The sequence below is a fragment of the Lygodium microphyllum genome, chromosome 4, assembly GCF_053477565.2.
Source record: "Lygodium microphyllum isolate KBCC chromosome 4, Lygodium_microphyllum_v1.1.10, whole genome shotgun sequence".
NCBI classification, from domain to species: Eukaryota; Viridiplantae; Streptophyta; class Polypodiopsida; order Schizaeales; family Lygodiaceae; genus Lygodium; species Lygodium microphyllum.
Genome location: NC_141138.1, coordinates 18,533,645 through 18,544,196, shown reverse-complemented (window position 1 = coordinate 18,544,196; position 10,552 = coordinate 18,533,645).

Below are 10,552 nucleotides of genomic sequence, written 5' to 3'. Positions count from 1 at the left end.
AGAACTTGAACTTACAAGAAATGAAGTTGAACAAACTTCAATGATCCTGAACCTACCAGGAAATTATCAGATACTTAGGAAAAACCTAGAAGATAATCGTGAGATCTAACTACAATAAACTTTTCTCTTGTAATCCAAACTCAGATTTATCAAATACAATAAGTTGTTGTTTTAAAAGTTTGCATGCTTATGAGTGGTCAAGTGTTGCAACAAATGCGTGATGGGTCCTACCCCACAAGTTCCAAAATGAAACCCCCAGTTTCTTCCGAGATGAGGACATCTCGAGTTATCTAAGGGGGAGAGGATGTAATAAACCCCCCCTTGTGTGTTCCACAGGAACCCCCTCCCCCTAAATTTTTCATTAAAATTATTGGAACATTTTTAATCTCCTCTCTCCATATCGACGCTGAATGGAGGGGGGAGGAAGAAGAGTAGAGGATGACGATGATTTTGATGAGGGGGAGGCCACATGGCCTACCAACCCCACTTGGCCATATCACTAGTCCGCGGCCACCTAGAGGGTTGAGAAGCCCCGTCGCCATGCTCACGCCAACAAGTGGTAGGTGGGGTGAGACACACCACCACCGCCCCATATTACCTCTCCCTCCCCCCATTGTAAAATTCCCCTGGCAATGTAGAAGACGTCACGACACGCTACACATAGAGAGAGAGAGAGAGAGAGAAGGTTTTTTTTCCCTCCTTAGAAGGTGACCACACACACCTTTCCTTTTCTTTTTTCCCGCAAGTTTATTCCCTACCCCGCAAGCTTATTTTCCCCCCAATTAGAGAGAGAAGGTTTTTTTCCCTCCTTAGAAGGTGACCACACACACCTTTCCTTTTCTTTTTTCCTGCAAGTTTATTCCCTACCCCGCAAGCTTATTTCCCCCCCCAATTGCCCCTCTATTTGAGCAAGAGGCTGCTCAAGTTCTTGTGGGGGTTTCCCCAAAAAGAAAAGAAGATCAAGAATGGCCCCCAAGCAAAGAATGTCACATGCGGGTGGCAATCCCACCAACCAACAACAAAGCTTCGGGCGAGGGCATCACTCTCAATCCAACTATGGTACCAGATATAAGTAATACATTTTCAAATTGATAGATGCTTGCTTTGATTCCTGCATGAGATACGTTAGGTACCGAACTATAATACATGAGAATAGTTCATTGAAAATGATAAAGTTCATCTCAAATATTCGAAAGATTGAGTTTTCAAAATGCATGTATAAGGAGAAGTTAATTACATCTAGATGCTATGTGATAAATTCATGCATAACATAAACAAAATATAAGGTTTCAAAGTATTGTTGACTCCCAGTCCTTGCAAATGTCGAATCCCTATTCTTGCAAATACTAGGTATGTTTTTGCCACATTGAAGGTATATGTTGTAGCTTGCAGACCTGATGGATTGCATGGTAAGCAATCTACCCTAAAGGAAATTCATTTTAGAAACTCTAGACCTTTGCCCAAGCTCTTGCTAATATCACGAATTGATAGCTCATATTTAATAGATTGGGATCTTGAATATGTGCATAGTTAGTACAAATAATAATCATAAGGATTAAAACTAAGAAGCCTTGAGATTTGTCTGATAACTACTATGTTTATCAATCCAACTCGGAGTTCGTCTAGATACAAACAACAACTCTAGGCCTCAAAGGCAAGTGGAGAGCTCAAGAATTAGGAAACCCTAAGTCAAAGGCAAGACCGATACTTTTATACTTGTTGGGAAGAAGGTTGCGTTGTTGATCAATGTAAGTGATCAATAGAACTTACATTTTGCATAGTTTTATGAGACCTTAATATATGCCTTAGTTGAAGGAAGGGAGTGTTAAGTAAATTTTTGCATAGTATCACTCTTAGATCCCAAGGGGGAGAGCGAATATGCGGATGGAAATGTTATAATGTCTATTCTTACATTGTTTGGAAAAATACAATTGGTTTTGTTGGTTGATAAAACAACATCCTAAATGCTTTACATTCAACTAATTGTTGGATTATTATTTGGATGATTATTCCAAGTGCTTGTGATTGATGATGGTAAATTCATGGCAGGGGTCTGTGATGACAAATTGCCATAGGGATAAAGGAATGTTTTCTTGGAAGGTGATATTAGGGTTGCTTGCCTTGATTGTGCTTGAATCTTAAATGATTTAATTAAGGAAAGGTTCTTTGCACGGGTGGAGCACCTCCATGATCACACCGCGGATCAACCCGAAAAGGGCATTGCTTGATTCATGGGCCGAAGGTCAAGTAGTGAAAAGGAAAACCATGGGAATGATGTTTCACTCCTAGGTAGCTTGCAGGTCAGGTGGAGCTCTGGACACCCCTTGCCAAGTTTGGAATGGAGTTGAAGACCTCCGTGGTCCCAATGTCTATGGCATTGGAAGATCCTATTCTAGATAAAGGATGGAAATTGTGGTACCGTGTGATTTGGGCCAGATGCTTTTGTAGGGCAAAAGGGACGTATGATTTCTACTGTATGGGTAGAAGACAAAGATTAACTTGAAGATAAGTTAAGGAACTTGTTTGTCAAAAGAAGTACTCGCTTTGTTTTTGTGTCGGTGCTATAAGTTATGCGAAAGAACCCTATTCCCTAAAAGGCTTAATTAAGGAAGCCGATTTTAAATATCACACATAAAAGTGATAGGACCTAATTAAATAACTAAAGAATGCCTATTGAGGGAAGTGGGTGGACGCAACCCCCGATAGGTTTGCCTTACGACAAGGTGGTCCGAGAGAATTGGGAGACTTCTCATAAGCTTTTAACAATGTCCGACCCTTAGGAATTGTTAGGCTAGAACCTCGATTTATGCTGTTTTAGGGGACTAGAATGGGACTATGCCCTATGGGTAGAGAGGTTGAGCGGTGCATCCCTCTCATTTCCCATTCTCTTTGAACCAAGTGCGGCATGGACGTGCTTCAACTTGGGTATCTCTACGTAAAGTAGGATGTCCAGGACCCAACAGTAGAATGCTGTCAGGAGACCTTGACCATTAGGAATCCAAATTTCAGGTCATTCCCAGTGGATTTTGACCATGAACGTTCCATTGTGAGGTGGACTCGAGAAACCCTAGGCGACAAACCTGGTAACATTCCATAAGAGTGCCGGGCAGCATTGCTTAGGTTTGTCTCTTGATGGACCACTAAAAACATGCCTAGAAATAGGCAGGCACATTACAAAATTTATGTCCTACTCCATTTGGATCCCGTAAACTAGGCTGTTGAGTCACTTTTTTAGCCAACCCATCACTTTCAGGCGGTAAAGGCAAAGCCACAGGCTTAACCTTCTTTGCAACTGTTTTGTACTTTGTATCCAACAGCCCTGTTTTGTAGCCCATAACATTCATGCTCAGCAAACTCCTGAATGACTTCATATATCTCTAAAGTATCAACATAAATAACCTCTTTTTCTGCCCTATTTTAGCATTAATTGTTGCTGAAATTTCAGCCACTGTGTCAACATTAGCCAGCCTTGAAAACAACCCTAAAATACCTTCATTTGTAGCCATCAAACCATATGTCTTTAGCTCTTTTTCAACACATCCTGCAACTAAACCAAAAAGAAATATGACATGTTTTGGTAGACTGCCTAAACAAACTAGGTGATGTGGCCATTATATATGCAACAATGATATGAATGACAGTCACTTTTGGTTTTGCATCATCTAGAACACACACTCGTGGGTGGTTGATGAGAAATATATTGCGGGACCACCAAGCCCAACACCTCAAGTGTGGCTAATGGTGGAGGACAAAATTTTGCTTTGTGCAAAGATAACAATGCTTCAAAACAATGGTTTTGTGTTGCAAGATGCTAGCCTTGATTGCTCTTTTCATCCCTTCACATGGCTGAAATATTCTTAAAACTACCAAGACTATATGCTTTCCATTCCTGTAATCTAGACACAAACATAGTTTCCCCCTTTCTTGGAGGCATAATTATCTTCCTAGAGGCATTGCCATAGCCTCCACTTATAGTAGTGCTATCTAAAAACCCTTAAACTCTTGTGCATTAGGTGGCATGGGATTATCCCACAACCTATCCTGATTGCGAGGAGGATGATTCACATAAACAGTGAGAAATTGTACTGCCTTTGGATTGTCTTTACTCTGAATCCGAGCATATGAAAAACCATCATCCAAGGCTTTTGTTTCTAGCCTTGATTTCGAAATATAGGGCTACCCCAAAATCACCGGATAACTACATGAATCCTGTACAAAAAAATGATATACATCCCTAACATCTCCAATAGTCACAGGTACATTTGGACAAGCTGCATAAAGTTCCTCTTCTCTCAAAGCTTTCTTAAAAGCTACCCAATCAATATCTCTTCTATGTAACTCATCAATCCAATCGTGCAATGTATGCATGGCCAAATGGGAGAAATATCAACTCCATGCATACTGCGGTACCCCATGAAAAAACATCTTTTCTTCATACAATTGGATGAAGGCCAAAATATTTTGACCTTTAAATTGCTTTAATTCTTGTCCCACTACCTGCAATGCATTCACAACTAAGGAATCAATTCTTTCTGCTTCCTGTCAAGTTTACATTTGCTATTGTAACAACAATTGCTACTATTGTTGTTGCTGTAACAAAGCAATCATCTGTTGTAAAGCATCATCACCACTTGAACTTGTAGAATCCCCCATCTTTACACAATTGCTATTGCCGACTTTCATGTCAAGTTCACCATTGTTGGAGCGTTTGGGATCAAAAGTCTACCACAAGGGTAAGAGACAACAAGATGAAGGGAGATTTAGGGAGAGGAGTAGACGAAAGAGAAGAGGCTGAAAGAAATAGAAGATGTAGGAGAATACTCACAAAGGTAAAGCTTGCCAATTTATTTCCTTCATTATAGAAGATAAATCTCTTGTAGACAAAAATGTGCATAAAATAGTACCTTCCTCTATGCTTCTCAAACCGTCAATCTGATGCTTCCATTGGCTTCAAAATGGGAGTAAAATACTAGAATACTTGGCCAGAATTCTACTGAATCACCCCTTCTTCATATCCCAATTCAGAGGGTTGTTCACTACTTAAAAACTGCGATCGCATGTCGCACAATTTCACCAATCCTTCTTTCTATATAAAATCCTCCCAAAATGACTGAAAGCTAATTGCTTTCTTTTCCATGTCATCCCCTTCTAGAAGTTATCTATAGTTTTTGGATTTTTACAAGAGATAATATCTAAAATATAAAAAATAGTCTATACTTGTCCAAAAATCTAGTTTTTTTTTAAAACCATCCACACTACGGGCATTGACATTAATGGCATTGGCTCTCTATATTAATAAGAAAGCCAAATGATGTAAACCATCACCACCACTTGAACTTGTAGAATCCCCCATCTTTATACACTTGCTGATGCTGACTTTCATGTCAGGTTCACCATTGTTGGAGCGTTTGGGGTCGAAAGTCTACCACAAGGGTAAGAGACAATAGGGTGAAGGGAGATTTAGGGAGAGGAGTAGACGAAAGAAAAGAGGCTCAAAGAAATAGAAGATGTAGGAGAATACTCACAAAGGTGAAGCCTGCCAATTTATTTCCTTCATTATAGAAGATAAATCTCTTGTAGACAAAAATGTGCATAAAATAGTACCTTCCTCTATGCTTCTCAAACCACCAATATGATGCTTCGGTTGGCTTCAAAAGGCAGTAAAATACCAAAACACTTGGCCAGAATTATACCAAATGACTCCTTCTTTATCTTTGAGTTCAGAGTGTTGTTCACTACTTGAAAATTGCGACTGCGTGTCGCACAATTTCACCAATCCTTCTTTTTATATAAAATCCTTCCAAAATGACTGAAAGCTACCTACTTTATTTTCCATGTCATCCTATTCTAGAAGTTATCTACAATTTTTGGGCTTTTACAAGAGATAATATCTAAAATATAAAAAATAGTCTATAATTGTCCAAAAATCTAGTTTTTTAAAAAACCATCAACACTACGGGCATTGACATTAATGGCATTGGATCTCTAGATTAATAAGAAAGTCAAATGATGATATACTCTAGAGTTTTTCACACTGTGCGCATGTAATGGCACGACACTGCTATGTAGATACAATGTGAAAAACCTTGGAGTGCATCATCATCTGGCTTTCTTATTAATCTATAGAGTTAATGTCATATTAGTTGTAATATCCTAACTTTGATTTAAAATCTTCCTGACCTCTCGTAGAATGGACTTGAAGAACTCTAAAATCATTAAATAGAGAAGAACTAGAGTAAAAAGACTCAAGGATCACAACTCGATATTTTTTCGGATTGACATAGCCACTCGTCACAAAAGTTACCACGTGAATAAGAGTTATGAGCCATATTAGTCATTAATGTCAATGTCTATAGTATGGATTTTCCAAAAATACTAGATTTTTGGACAAAAAGAGCATATTTTTTATATTTTGGATATTATTTATTTTAAATATCCTAAAAAGACATGAAAACTTCTAGAATAGGGTGTCATTCAAAAAAACGTGGCTTTTTCAGCTAGTTTTGGAGATTTCATGCAAAAAGAAGGATTGGCAAAATTGTACACATCGTGATCGCAGTTTACAACCAACAATAGGGAGAAGAAGAAGGAGCGATCTAGAATAATTCTGAGTAGGCGTCCTAGGATTTCACCCCCCTTTTGAAGCCAACAGAATCATCAGATTGCATTTTGGAAGCTTTAGATTGCTGATTTTGCTAAGATCCCTTCCATAAAGAGCTCTTCTTCTTAGCCACAACCCTTCTTCTCCAATGTAGCTATAAATACGAGGCATGGGGAGTCATTTAGGGTAGATAGAGCAAGAGAGGAGAGGCCCTTCTTAGGAGTATAGAGCAAGAGGAAGTGTGACAAGCTAAGCGCGAGCACAGAAATTTCTTGTCAAGAAGACAATGAGGATACTCCGTCAACTCTCGAATTCAATTCCTTCATCCCTTCTATCCTATTCCCTTGTGGAATCAAGACACTTCTCGATCTCTCAAAATTCTTGGTGATTGCTTTCCCCCCTCGCTCCCCCCCAGTCAATCAATTCCGTCAATATAATTATCCCCAAGATTCTTCACCAAATTTCCCTTTTTTGCGATCTCATGATTAAAGACCATGGCTCCGAAGAAGAAAGCTACAAAGGTCATGGAGGCAGGAGCTGCTAATAATGCAGCAATTACTATAAATTGAATGGCGAGTATGAGGATTATAAATGAAGCTATAAATACCATCAACCAACACCCATCATGGATCCTTAGGTACTATTTTTCTTAAATAAAAACAACTAGCAGGACTTTATCACATGAATAGGCAACATAAGCTGCATGAGTAAAATAAGATTTTATTCAATTCTTACTTATAATTTCTTTGAGGAATTCTTAACTGCGAATTCCAAGGGGTAACTTGGGTATGTACAAGATGAACCTAAGCGAGTACTAGGATGGTACTGTGTCCCTAAAATATTTAATATTTTTTATTTTTGTGTTGATCAAACGAAATCTCTGATGGGTAATAACGAACGCTAATCCTCAGTATATAAGAGACCTTGAGATGCAATTGCCGAATGATATTGTTCATAATTAAACTAACCAAGATTTTCTTTTATTGCAAGCAAATACCCACGAAACTCCAAGGGAGTTATCCTCAAGTATAAAATTCTTGCTTAAATTCAGTCCAAGCTAATCCCCAAGGAAGAGGAAGTCTAGGAAGACTATTGGAACATATTGCCACTTATGTTGATTTGTCTCAAAGTTATTTTTCCACTTATGCTTATGAAGGGGAGCTACGGAGCTCTACCCCGAGACCTATGGACCGTTTATTGATCAAGCATTTCAAGCCGAGCGGCCATGGCTACCTCTCACATAGCCAACACGCAATGCCTACCTTACGGGTGTAGTGAGCTTACCTTGATGCTCGATCAAGTTCCCTCCTCTCTCTTGCACTCCGGTAGCTCCACGATCCTTGTGGCAAGCTCAAGCAATCTCAAGCCCTCTCCATCAAGCTCCATCCTCCATAGCCGTGCGAGAAAAGAGAAGAGAAGAGAAGAAGAGAAGATGGGGAGCTTCTTCTCCACGATCCCTCTCTCTCTCACAGTCACTCCCTCACACTCCCTCAATCCCTCACTCAAGCACGAGCAAGAAGGCAAGAAACAAGAGAAGAAGAAGAAGAAGCTTTTGCCACACACACAAGAATGAGCTTCTCATTCACTTTTGAACTTTATATACATGCCCTACTTTTTGGGCGATCATCCCCACTTTTTACATGGCCAGCCATTAGCCTAGGCCCTCTTTTCCTATTTCCCACCGCTCTAACTTATCCCATTCCTAACTAGTGTATACACTTTGCACAGGAGTGAGCCTGGCACTCTTTTACAAGGATTCAGGAGTGCTTTCACAATTAATGGTGCGCTTTACTCTTTTCTTTTCTCGAGGCGACATTGAGGCCTTCTAGAGAGGTCGTCGTTCAAAATTTTTGGGGTCTGTCCAGGGCGCCTTTTCCTTCCTTTGTCTTGTGTCCTTTTGGTTATCTCCTTCTTCAATTTTCCCACTCCTCTACTCCATTTTCCCACTCCTTTGTGCTGCGGTAAACATTACTCCCCTCCTAGCTGAGTGCCAATCCCATGGCGATGTGGTGGGAAGTAGTGGGATAGTTGGGGTTGTTGCTAAGTGGAACTGGTGGGTAGATGACCACAATCAAAAGGTGTTGTTGTGAATGAGAGGTGATGGAGTTTGATTAACGATGATCGAGAGAGATTCCGGCATGCTTTAGACTTCATGAAGATGCTCGGCATTTGTTGCACAATTGTAGCTCCCAATCTACGATGGTTGATAAACATGGGGATCTCTAATCATTTGGAGAATATGAGGTTCCAAAATCTATGCCTATGGTGGGTCCCTCACACTGAGTTTTCCTTTTGCTTGATTTGGTTCAGTCATGGTAGCCATCAATAGGCAGATGGTCGGCTACATCAAGCATGTTGGTCCATCCAACCATCAGAAAATGCAAAAGCTCCTGAAGCTACTGTAGTGGTGTTTTGTCCGACTCAGGGAAAATTTATTGGGCATTAGTGGATATCGTGGATGATCTTCTTTAGATGGGTAGCCATTCATTGAGTCATGATCATAGCCTGCAAGAGAAAGTTGTGCACTCCCTAAGGGGTGTGTCTGTCTCATGATGTGGTGTAAGTGCATGTGTAGTGGAACTAGAAGATGGGTCTAACCTTGGGTAAGCCCTTGGTAATGTCCCACACTTGAGGACCCAGTTTGTGTGTTGTTGGAGGTGCAGTGCAAAACTTAGGGTGACAGGTCTGGAAGTCCTACCCTTGATGTGCCCTAAGCATGAAGTGGGGGGGGGGGGGGGGGGCTAGGTGTAAACCCTAGGTGTAGTGAGTAAAGTGAGCCCTCGTGTTTTTTTCTTTTTTCTTTTTCTTTTTCTTTTCTCTTTTCTCCCCTTTTTTGTTTTTTGTTTTTTCTTTTATTTTTTTCTTTTCTCTCTCTTTTTTTTTTGAAGAATTGCATACAAGGAAGATGTCTTGGCTAATGCCTATCACCTTCGGTTGGATTACGAGGTGGTCACAAGCATTGGGATAGGAATGCACAACTTTGTAGATATTCTTTAATACTGGACCGGGCCTTCAGAGGTGTGGATGACAAGAAAGGATGATTGCACCTCGTGAAGTGGGTGTCACTCATATCCTCTAAGATTTCTAGTCAAAAGGAGGGAAGCAGGGTTGCCCTCATCATTAATCTAGTCATGGCTCTACTATCTATCCCTAGGTTGATGTCAAAAAAGAGTGGAGGGAGGTGGGCTTCCTCGGCTGTGGGCCTCTGCATTAGTAGGAACTTTATAAGCCTAAGATAATTATAGGTAGTTAAGAAGGTTGGATCTAGGCAAGAAGAAAAATCCGCAAGGAAGCGGTTGATAGATGGGAGGAGATCCTCTAACCTAAAGACTAGGCATTCCTTGGGGCTCCGGGCATTAACATTATATATCTTAGAAAAGTCAAAATCCCCATGAATATTTCGATCATAGTCAACTCCATGCCTACGAGGATAGGGCATGTAGATGGGGTCATTGCGTTCTTCAGGGAGCGAGCTGCAGAAGGCAGTCCAGGCATCAAAATTGGTATCCCAAATCCTCCTCCACCACTTCGGCTGTGCCTTGTAGCCTTGGACAGTTTTGGGAACCCTGTTTACCTTGTCTTGCCAGTAGTCTTCAAGCTCTTGCCTCCATCTAGTTATTATGAGGCTTCTTTCCTCTATCCACCTGTTTGCAAGATCATTAGCCAGATCCTTGATCTTGGCTAGAATACCTAGAGGCAAGGCACGGTCCAAAGAGCATGGATAAGCAAATGAAAGTTCAAATGGCCTCATCCGGAATTCCCGTTCACACCATATGACCAATTTCTAAGGCCAATCGATAGGATGGGGATCCCCCCGTAGTGGCACAGGCTCTTCAAGGAATTGTCTTGGCAATGATTGTGCTCTATGTTGGGCTTCCTCTGCTAGTTATTGTCTTCTTCTTTTGGCTGCCACAATGCGCTCAGGCATATGGGCATCTTCAAGCTCTTTGG